Below are 10,813 nucleotides of genomic sequence, written 5' to 3'. Positions count from 1 at the left end.
TTTCTGCCCCCCCTGGGGGCAGATCGGCCTACTATTAGGCCGATCTGCCCCCAGGGGGGGCAGAAACCTCTAGGCACCAGGGACCTTTTTTTTTTTTTTTTTTCATTTTAGTTTTTTTTTGGTGGGGAGCGACCCCTTAGGCAAGGGTCGCTCCCCTTGGGGGAAAATTATATTTTGGCCATTTCTGCCTCCCTTGGGGGCAGATTGGCCTATTTTGATGAGGCCAATCTGCCCCCAAGGGGGGTAGAAACCACTAGACACCAGGGAGTTTTTTCTTTGCGTGAATTTCACGCAAAGGGAGCGACCCCTTAGGCAAGGGTCGCTCCCTGTGGGGGGAGGGCAATTTATTTTAGGCCATTTCTGCCCCCCCTGGGGGCAGATCGGCCTATTATTAGGCCGATCTGCCCCAGGGGGGGAAGAAACCTCTAGGCGCCAGGGCAATTTTTTTTTTTGTGTTTTTTTTTTTTGTTCTTTCTTTTTTTTAGAGATGGGGAGCGACCCATCAAGCAAGGGTCGCTCCCCTGGGGGGGCAAATTGTATTTAGACCATTTCTGCCCCCCTGGGGGCAGATTGGCCAATTTTAGGTCAATCTGCCCCCAAGGGGGCAGAAACCACTAGGCACCGGGGATTTGTTTTTTGGCGCCAATGTCACGCAGGAGGAGCGACCCCGTAGGCAAGGGTCGCTCCGGGGGGGGGGGGGGGGGGGTTGGGGGGGCAAATTTATTTTAGGCCATTTCTGCCCCCCGGGGGACAGATCGGCCTATTATTAGGCCGAACTGCCCCCGGGGGGGGGGGCAGAACACTCTAGGCGCCAGGGCAATTTTTTTTTTTTGTGTTTTTTTTTTGTTGTTTCTTTTTTTAGAGATGGGGAGTGACCCATCAGGCAAGGGTCGCTCCCCTGGGGGGGCAAATTGTATTTAGACCATTTCTGCCCCGCTGGGGGCAGATTGGCCAATTTTAGGTCAATCTGCCCCCAAGGGGGCAGAAACCACTAGGCACCGGGGATTTGTTTTTTGGCGCCAATGTCACGCAGGAGGAGCGACCCCGTAGGCAAGGGTCGCTCCCGGGGGGCGGGGGGTGGGGGCTGGGGGGGCAAATTTATTTTAGGCCATTTCTGCCCCCCCGGGGGACAGATCGGCCTATTATTAGGCCGAACTGCCCCCGGGGGGGGGGCAGAACACTCTAGGCGCCAGGGCAATTTTTTTTTTGTGTGTTTTTTTGTTGTTGTTTCTTTTTTTAGAGATGGGGAGCGACCCATCAGGCAAGGGTCGCTCCCCTGGGGGGGCAAATTGTATTTAGACCATTTCTGCCCCCCTGGGGGCAGATTGGCCAATTTTAGGTCAATCTGCCCCCAAGGGGGCAGAAACCACTAGGCACCGGGGATTTGTTTTTTGGCGCCAATGTCACGCAGGGGGAGCGACCCCGTAGGCAAGGGTCGCTCCCGGGGGGGGGGGGGTGTGTGTTGAGGGGGCAAATTTATTTTAGGCCATTTCTGCCCCCCCGGGGGACAGATCGGCCTATTATTAGGCCGAACTGCCCCCCGGGGGGGGGGGGCAGAACACTCTAGGCGCCAGGGCAATTTTTTTTTTTGTGTTTTTTTTTTTTTGTTGTTTCTTTTTTTAGAGATGGGGAGTGACCCATCAGGCAAGGGTCGCTCCCCTGGGGGGGCAAATTGTATTTAGACCATTTCTGCCCCGCTGGGGGCAGATTGGCCAATTTTAGGTCAATCTGCCCCCAAGGGGGCAGAAACCACTAGGCACCGGGGATTTGTTTTTTGGCGCCAATGTCACGCAGGAGGAGCGACCCCGTAGGCAAGGGTCGCTCCCGGGGGGCGGGGGGTGGGGGCTGGGGGGGCAAATTTATTTTAGGCCATTTCTGCCCCCCCGGGGGACAGATCGGCCTATTATTAGGCCGAACTGCCCCCGGGGGGGGGGCAGAACACTCTAGGCGCCAGGGCAATTTTTTTTTTGTGTGTTTTTTTGTTGTTGTTTCTTTTTTTAGAGATGGGGAGCGACCCATCAGGCAAGGGTCGCTCCCCTGGGGGGGCAAATTGTATTTAGACCATTTCTGCCCCCCTGGGGGCAGATTGGCCAATTTTAGGTCAATCTGCCCCCAAGGGGGCAGAAACCACTAGGCACCGGGGATTTGTTTTTTGGCGCCAATGTCACGCAGGGGGAGCGACCCCGTAGGCAAGGGTCGCTCCCGGGGGGGGGGGGTGTGTGTTGAGGGGGCAAATTTATTTTAGGCCATTTCTGCCCCCCCGGGGGACAGATCGGCCTATTATTAGGCCGAACTGCCCCCCGGGGGGGGGGGGCAGAACACTCTAGGCGCCAGGGCAATTTTTTTTTTTTGTGTTTTTTTTTTTTGTTGTTTCTTTTTTTAGAGATGGGGAGCGACCCATCAGGCAAGGGTCGCTCCCCTGGGGGGGCAAATTGTATTTAGACCATTTCTGCCCCCCTGGGGGCAGATTGGCCAATTTTAGGTCAATCTGCCCCCAAGGGGGCAGAAACCACTAGGCACCGGGGATTTGTTTTTTGGCGCCAATGTCACGCAGGGGGAGCGACCCCGTAGGCAAGGGTCGCTCCCGGGGGGGGGGTGGGGGTTGGGGGGCAAATTTATTTTAGGCCATTTCTGCCCCCCCGGGGGACAGATCGGCCTATTATTAGGCCGAACTGCCCCCGGGGGGGGGGCAGAACACTCTAGGCGCCAGGGCAATTTTTTTTTTTGTGTTTTTTTTTTTTGTTGTTTCTTTTTTTAGAGATGGGGAGTGACCCATCAGGCAAGGGTCGCTCCCCTGGGGGGGGCAAATTGTATTTAGACCATTTCTGCCCCCCTGGGGGCAGATTGGCCAATTTTAGGTCAATCTGCCCCCAAGGGGGCAGAAACCACTAGGCACCGGGGATTTGTTTTTTGGCGCCAATGTCACGCAGGGGGAGCGACCCCGTAGGCAAGGGTCGCTCCCTGGGGGGGGGTGGGGGTTGGGGGGGCAAATTTATTTTAGGCCATTTCTGCCCCCCCGGGGGACAGATCGGCCTATTATTAGGCCGAACTGCCCCCGGGGGGGGGGGGCAGAACACTCTAGGCGCCAGGGCAATTTTTTTTTTTGTGTGTTTTTTTGTTGTTGTTTCTTTTTTTAGAGATGGGGAGCGACCCATCAGGCAAGGGTCGCTCCCCTGGGGGGGCAAATTGTATTTAGACCATTTCTGCCCCCCTGGGGGCAGATTGGCCAATTTTAGGTCAATCTGCCCCCAAGGGGGCAGAAACCACTAGGCACCGGGGATTTGTTTTTTGGCGCCAATGTCACGCAGGGGGAGCGACCCCGTAGGCAAGGGTCGCTCCGGGGGGGGGGGTGGGGGTTGAGGGGGCAAATTTATTTTAGGCCATTTCTGCCCCCCCGGGGGACAGATCGGCCTATTATTAGGCCGAACTGCCCCCCGGGGGGGGGGGGGCAGAACACTCTAGGCGCCAGGGCAATTTTTTTTTTTGTGTTTTTTTTTTTGGTTGTTTCTTTTTTTAGAGATGGGGAGCGACCCATCAGGCAAGGGTCGCTCCCCTGGGGGGGCAAATTGTATTTAGACCATTTCTGCCCCCCTGGGGGCAGATTGGCCAATTTTAGGTCAATCTGCCCCCAAGGGGGCAGAAACCACTAGGCACCGGGGATTTGTTTTTTGGCGCCAATGTGACGCAGGGGGAGCGACCCCGTAGGCAAGGGTCGCTCCGGGGGGGGGTGGGTGTTGGGGGGGCAAATTTATTTTAGGCCATTTCTGCCCCCCCGGGGGGCAGATCGGCCTATTATTAGGCCGATCTGCACCCGGGGGGGGGGGGGGCAGAAACCTCTAGGCGCCAGGGGAATTTTTCTTTTTTTTCTTTGTTTTTTTTTTTTTAGAGATGGGGAGCGACCCATCAGGCAAAAGTCGCTCCCCTGGGGGACAAATTGTATTTAGGCCATTTCTGCCCCCCTTGGGGGCAGATTGGCTGAGTTTAGGTCAACCTGCCCCCAAGGGGGCAGAAACCACTAGGCACCGGGGATTTGTTTTTTGGTGCCAATGTCACGCAGGGGGAGCGACCCCGTAGGCAAGGGTCGCTCCCGGCGGGGGAGGGTGGGGGTTGGGGGGGCAAATTTATTTTAGGCCATTTCTGCCCCCCCCCCTGGGGCCGGCTGAGCTACAGGCCAAACACCACAGGTAGGCACCTTGCAAAAAACACCTCTGTTTTCTGTGAAAAAATATGTTGTGTCCACGTTGTGTTTTGGGCCATTTCCTTTTGTGGGCGCTAGGCCTACCCACAGAAGTGATGTACCATTTTTATCGAGAGACTTAGGGGAACGCTGGGTGGAAGGAAATTTGTGGCTCCTCTCAGATTCCAGAACTTTCTGTCACCGAAATGAGAGGAAAAAGTGTTTTTTTGGCCAAATTTTGATGTTTGCAAAGGATTCTGGGTAACATAACCTGGTCTGAGCCCCGCAAGTCACCCCATCTTGGATTCCCCTGGGTTTCTAGTTTTCAAAAATGCACTGGTTTGCTAGGTTTCCTCAGGTGTCGGCTGAGCTACAGGCCAAAATCCACAGGTAGGCACTGCTTTTTATAAAAAAATGTGATGTGTCCACGTTGTGTTTTGGGCCCTTTCCTTTCGTGGGCGCTAGTCCTACCCACACAAGTGATGTATCATTTTTATCGGGAGACTTGGGGGAACGCTGGGTAGAAGGAAATTTGTGGCTCCTCTCAGATTCCAGAACTTTCTGCCACAGAAATGTGAGTAACATGTGTATTTTTAGCCAAATTTTGAGGTTTGCAAAGGATTCTGGGTAACAGAACCTGGTCCGAGCCCCGCAAGTCACCCCTCCTTGGATTCCCCTAGGTCTCTAGTTTTCAGAAATGCACAGGTTTGGTAGGTTTCCCTAGGTGCCGGCTGAGCTAGAGGCCAAAATCTACAGGTAGGCACTTCGCAAAAAACACCTCTGTTTTTTTCCAAAATTTAGGATGTGTCCACGTTGCGCTTTGGGGTGTTTCCTGTCGCCGGCGCTAGGCCTACCCACGCAAGTGAGGTATCATTTTTATCGGGAGACTTGGGGGAACGCTGGGTGGAAGGAAATTTGTAGCTCCTCTCAGATTCCAGAACTTTCTGCCACAGAAATGTGAGTAACATGTGTATTTTTAGCCAAATTTTGAGGTTTGCAAAGGATTCTGGGTAACAGAACCTGGTCCGAGCCACACAAGTCACCCCTCCTTGGATTCCCCTAGGTCTCTAGTTTTCAGAAATGCATAGGTTTGGTAGGTTTCCCTAGGTGGCGGCTGAGCTAGAGGCCAAAATCTACAGGTAGTCACTTTGCTAAAAACAGCTCTGTTTTCTGTGATATGTCCACGTTGTGTTTTGGGGCATATCCTGTCGCGGGCGCTAGGCCTACCCACACAAGTGAGGTATCATTTTTATCGGGAGACGTGGGGGAACGCTGGGTAGAAGGAAATTTGTGGCTCCTCTCAGATTCCAGAACTTTCTGCCACAGAAATGTGAGTAACATGTGTATTTTTAGCCAAATTTTGAGGTTTGCAAAGGATTCTGGGTAACAGAACCTGGTCCGAGCCCCGCAAGTCACCCCTCCTTGGATTCCCCTAGGTCTCTAGTTTTCAGAAATGCACAGGTTTGGTAGCTTTCCCTAGGTGCCGGCTGAGCTAGAGGCCAAAATCTACAGGTAGGCACTTCGCAAAAAACACCTCTGTTTTTTTCCAAAATTTAGGATGTGTCCACGTTGCGCTTTGGGGTGTTTCCTGTCGCCAGCGCTAGGCCTACCCACGCAAGTGAGGTATCATTTTTATCGGGAGACTTGGGGGAACGCTGGGTGGAAGGAAATTTGTAGCTTCTCTCAGATTCCAGAACTTTCTGCCACAGAAATGTGAGGGACATGTGTTTTTTTAGCCAAGTTTTGAGGTTTGCAAAGGATTCTGGGTAACAGAACCTGGTCCGAGCCCCGCAAGTCACCCCTCCTTGGATTCCCCTAGGTCTCTAGTTTTCAGAAATGCACAGGTTTGGTAGGTTTCCCTAGGTGCCGGCTGAGCTAGAGGCCAAAATCTACAGGTAGGCACTTCGCAAAAAACACCTCTGTTTTTTTCCAAAATTTAGGATGTGTCCACGTTGCGCTTTGGGGTGTTTCCTGTCGCCGGCGCTAGGCCTACCCACGCAAGTGAGGTATCATTTTTATCGGGAGACTTGGGGGAACGCTGGGTGGAAGGAAATTTGTAGCTCCTCTCAGATTCCAGAACTTTCTGCCACAGAAATGTGAGGGACATGTGTTTTTTTTAGCCAAATTTTGAGGTTTGCAAAGGATTCTGGGTAACAGAACCTGGTCCGAGCCCCGCAAGTCACCCCTCCTTGGATTCCCCTAGGTCTCTAGTTTTTAGAAATGCACAGGTTTGGTAGGTTTCCCTAGGTGGTGGCTGAGCTAGAGGCCAAAATCTACAGGTAGTCACTTTGCTAAAAACAGCTCTGTTTTCTGTGATATGTCCACGTTGTGTTTTGGGGCATATCCTGTCGCGGGCGCTAGGCCTACCCACACAAGTGAGGTATCATTTTTATCGGGAGATGTGGGGGAACGCTGGGTGGAAGGAAATTTGTGGCTCCTCTCAGATTCCAGAACTTTCTGCCACAGAAATGTGAGGAACATGTGTTTTTTTAGCCAAATTTTGAGGTTTGCAAAGGATTCTGGGTAACAGAACCTGGTCCGAGCCACACAAGTCACCCCTCCTTGGATTCCCCTAGGTCTCTAGTTTTCAGAAATGCATAGGTTTGGTAGGTTTCCCTAGGTGGCGGCTGAGCTAGAGGCCAAAATCTACAGGTAGTCACTTTGCTAAAAACAGCTCTGTTTTCTGTGATATGTCCACGTTGTGTTTTGGGGCATATCCTGTCGCGGGCGCTAGGCCTACCCACACAAGTGAGGTATCATTTTTATCGGGAGACGTGGGGGAACGCTGGGTGGAAGGAAATTTGTGGCTCCTCTCAGATTCCAGAACTTTCTGCCACAGAAATTTGAGGAACATGTGTTTTTTTAGCCAAATTTTGAGGTTTGCAAAGGATTCTGGGTAACAGAACCTGGTCCGAGCCCCGCAAGTCACCCCTCCTTGGATCCCCCTAGGTCTCTAGTTTTCAGAAATGCACAGGTTTGGTAGGTTTCCCTAGGTGGCGGCTGAGCTAGAGGCCAAAATCTACAGGTAGTCACTTTGCTAAAAACAGCTCTGTTTTCTGTGATATGTCCACGTTGTGTTTTGGGGCATATCCTGTCGCGGGCGCTAGGCCTACCCACACAAGTGAGGTATCATTTTTATCGGGAGACGTGGGGGAACGCTAGGTGGAAGGAAATTTGTGGCTCCTCTCAGATTCCAGAACTTTCTGCCACAGAAATGTGAGGAACATGTGTTTTTTTAGCCAAATTTTGAGGTTTGCAAAGGATTCTGGGTAACCGAACCTGGTCCGAGCCACACAAGTCACCCCTCCTTGGATTCCCCTAGGTCTCTAGTTTTCAGAAATGCACAGGTTTGGTAGGTTTCCCTAGGTGGCGGCTGAGCTAGAGGCCAAAATCTACAGGTAGTCACTTTGCTAAAAACAGCTCTGTTTTCTGTGATGTGTCCAGGTTGTGTTTTGGGGCATATCCTGTCGCGGGCGCTAGGCCTACCCACACAAGTGAGGTATCATTTTTATCGGGAGACGTGGGGGAATGCTGGGTGGAAGGAAATTTGTCGCTCCTCTCAGATTCCAGAACTTTCTGCCACAGAAATGTGAGGAACATGTGTTTTTTTAGCCAAATTTTGAGGTTTGCAAAGGATTCTGGGTAACAGAACCTGGTCCGAGCCACACAAGTCACCCCTCCTTGGATTCCCCTAGGTCTCTAGTTTTCAGAAATGCACAGGTTTGGTAGGTTTCCCTAGGTGGAGGCTGAGCTAGAGGCCAAAATCTACAGGTAGTCACTTTGCTAAAAACAGCTCTGTTTTCTGTGATGTGTCCACGTTGTGTTTTGGGGCATATCCTGTCGCGGGCGCTAGGCCTACCCAAACAAGTGAGGTATCATTTTTATCGGGAGACTTGGGGGAACATAGAATAGCAAAACAAGTGTTATTGCCCCTTGTCTTTCTCTACATTTATTCCTTCCAAATATAGGGGTGTGTGTAAAAAAGACATCTATTTGAGAAATTCCATGTAATTCACGTGCTACTATGGTCACCCCGGAATTCAGAGATGTGCAAATAACCACTGCTCCTCAACACCTTATCTTGTGCCCTTTTTGGAAATGCAAAGGTTTTCTTGATAGCTATTTTTTACTCCTTATATTTCAGCAAATGAATTACTGTATACCCGGTATAGAATGAAAACGCACTGCAGGGTGCAGCTCATTTATTGGCTCTGGGTTCCTCGGGTTCTTGATGAACCTACAAACCCTATATATCCCCGCAACCAGAGGAGTCCAGCAGACGTAACGGTATATTGCTTTCGATAATCTGACATTGCAGGGAAAAGTTACAGAGTAAAAAGTAGAGAAAAATTGATGTTTTTTTCACCTCAATTTCAATATTTTTCTTTTTCAGCTGTTATTTTCTGTAGGAAACCCTTGTAGGATCTACACAAATGACCCCTTGCTGAATTCAGAATTTTGTCTACTTTTCAGAAATGTTTAGGTTTCTGGGATCCAGCATTGGTTTCATGACCATTCCTGTCACTGACTGGAAGGAGGCTGAAAGCACAAAAAATTGCACAAATGGGGTATGCCCCAGTAAAATGCCAAAATTGTGTTGAAAAATTGGGTTTTCGGATTCAAGTCTGCCTGTTCCTGAAAGCTGGGAAGCTGCTGAGTTTAGCACCGCAAACCCTTTGTTGATGCCATTTTTAGGGGAAAAACCACAAGCCTTCTTCTGCAGCCACTTTTTCCAATTTTTTTGAAAAAAACAAAATTTTCCCTGTATTTTGGCCAATTTCTTGGCCTCTTTCAGGGGAACCCACAAAGTCTGGGTACCTCCAGAATCCCTAGGATGTTGGAAAAAAAGGACGCAAATTTGGCTTGGTTAGCTTTTATTGGACAAAAAGTTATGCGGGCCTAAGCGCGAACTGCCCCAAATAGGCAAAAAAAGGCCTGGCACAGGAGGGGGAAAAGGCCTGGCAGCGAAGTGGTTAAATGAAGCTTAACAATAACTTTCCCGTACTTAAAGGCCACCACCGGCTCCGACTGATCGTCGAGGACCATGATGATTATAGTGTCAAAATGGTGGCCACATAGTCGAGTTTGTGATGCTGCATATTAACCATCGTGTTATTTTCTCCTGTCACAGGGACCCATCTCAACAACGGCGAATAACTACCCCGACCCTCTGCGGGTCTACAATGTCGCTATACACGTAAAGTGTATAAAATCCGCCGTTAATATCGGGGCATGTAGGGTCTGGATCCACCTGTCTTTTCACATGTTCTACGGTCCCTAACACACTTTGTAATTTACCGGTACAGGTAAACCTGGTATCAAGCTCCGGGGCTTTAAGAAACACTTTTCTTCTAACATTTCTCCGACATCAGATGTATATTCGCATACTCTTCAACGCCGGCTATGGCTCTGTTGATGGCGTCGACTACCGCCGCGACGGTGGTGTAATACCTGTGTGAAAAAAGCGCGAATCGCCAGAGCAATCCGGAGGGGGCAGGAGCCCAGAGCCCAGAGACCAGCGTCCAATTAGAAGGGCAGGAGCCCTTTAAATTTTCATCGCGCTCCCGCCGTCGCGGGAAAGCGCGAATCGCCAGAGCAATCCGGAGGGGGCAGGAGCCCAGAGCCCAGAGACCAGCGTCCAATTAGAAGGGCAGGAGCCCTTTAAATTTTCATCGCGCTCCCGCCGTCGCGGGAAAGCGCGAATCGCCAGAGCAATCCGGAGGGGGCAGGAGCCCAGAGCCCAGAGACCAGCGTCCAATTAGAAGGGCAGGAGCCCTTTAAATTTTCATCGCGCTCCCGCCGCGCGGGATGCGCGCGGGCGGCGCCCGGGCGAAGCCCGGGCCAAGGGCGGGCCCGTCCTTGCCCGTCATTGCCAGGAAGAGCCAGGGCAGGGCCACCCCCCTGACATTTTGTAATAGGTAAAGGCTGCCTGAAGGAAGCACCATATGGTGCTGTGGGTGGAGTGAGGCACCCAGAAAGATCTTCAACAGTTCGGAACTCCAACGCCCTAAACAGGTTCCACAGATGCAGGACTTGGGCAGTGGCTGACAACTATCTACCTACCCGGACACCTTCTCAAACAGAGGTGATCAGCCCTTCATGCCTCTTAGATATCTCAGCACTCCCTAACACAAACCTCAGCAGAGCTAAACAGGGTGAGGAAAAGAGAGGGAGAGTGCTCACAGGAAAAAGATTGCAAAACTTTTGAGCAGGATCTGAGTGTCCTACCAAAACAAGATGGGTAGACGGAAGGGAGGGATACCTTTGGAAGAGGCAGGCAATAATAAGACCTTAGACGGCTTCCTCCAAAAAGCGGTAGGGGCACTAGAAAAAGAAATTGAACTGGTCGAGCGCCGTCTAACTGCTCCCCCACCCTTCTTTTCACCAGCTTCACAGCCCCCCTCTGCGGAACCACCAGCACCAACCACCCTCACAATTCAAACACTCAACGCAGAACCCTTGGACAGAACCATACATTCTTCGGGATCTACCCAGCCTATGCCAATCAGGCCTACACCCTCCCCAAATCATGGCACAAAGGGCAAAAGGAAACGGGGGGAGACGAATCTAAAGAACAAACGGGCCCGTGTCCTGGACCCCTCTGTCCATACCGTATCTACCAGACCTAAGGATCAT

This window comes from Pleurodeles waltl, chromosome 4_1 (genome assembly GCF_031143425.1).
Source record: "Pleurodeles waltl isolate 20211129_DDA chromosome 4_1, aPleWal1.hap1.20221129, whole genome shotgun sequence".
NCBI lineage: Eukaryota > Metazoa > Chordata > Amphibia > Caudata > Salamandridae > Pleurodeles > Pleurodeles waltl.
The sequence above is the reverse complement of the archived record's forward strand: the minus strand, read 5'-3'. Positions refer to the sequence as shown.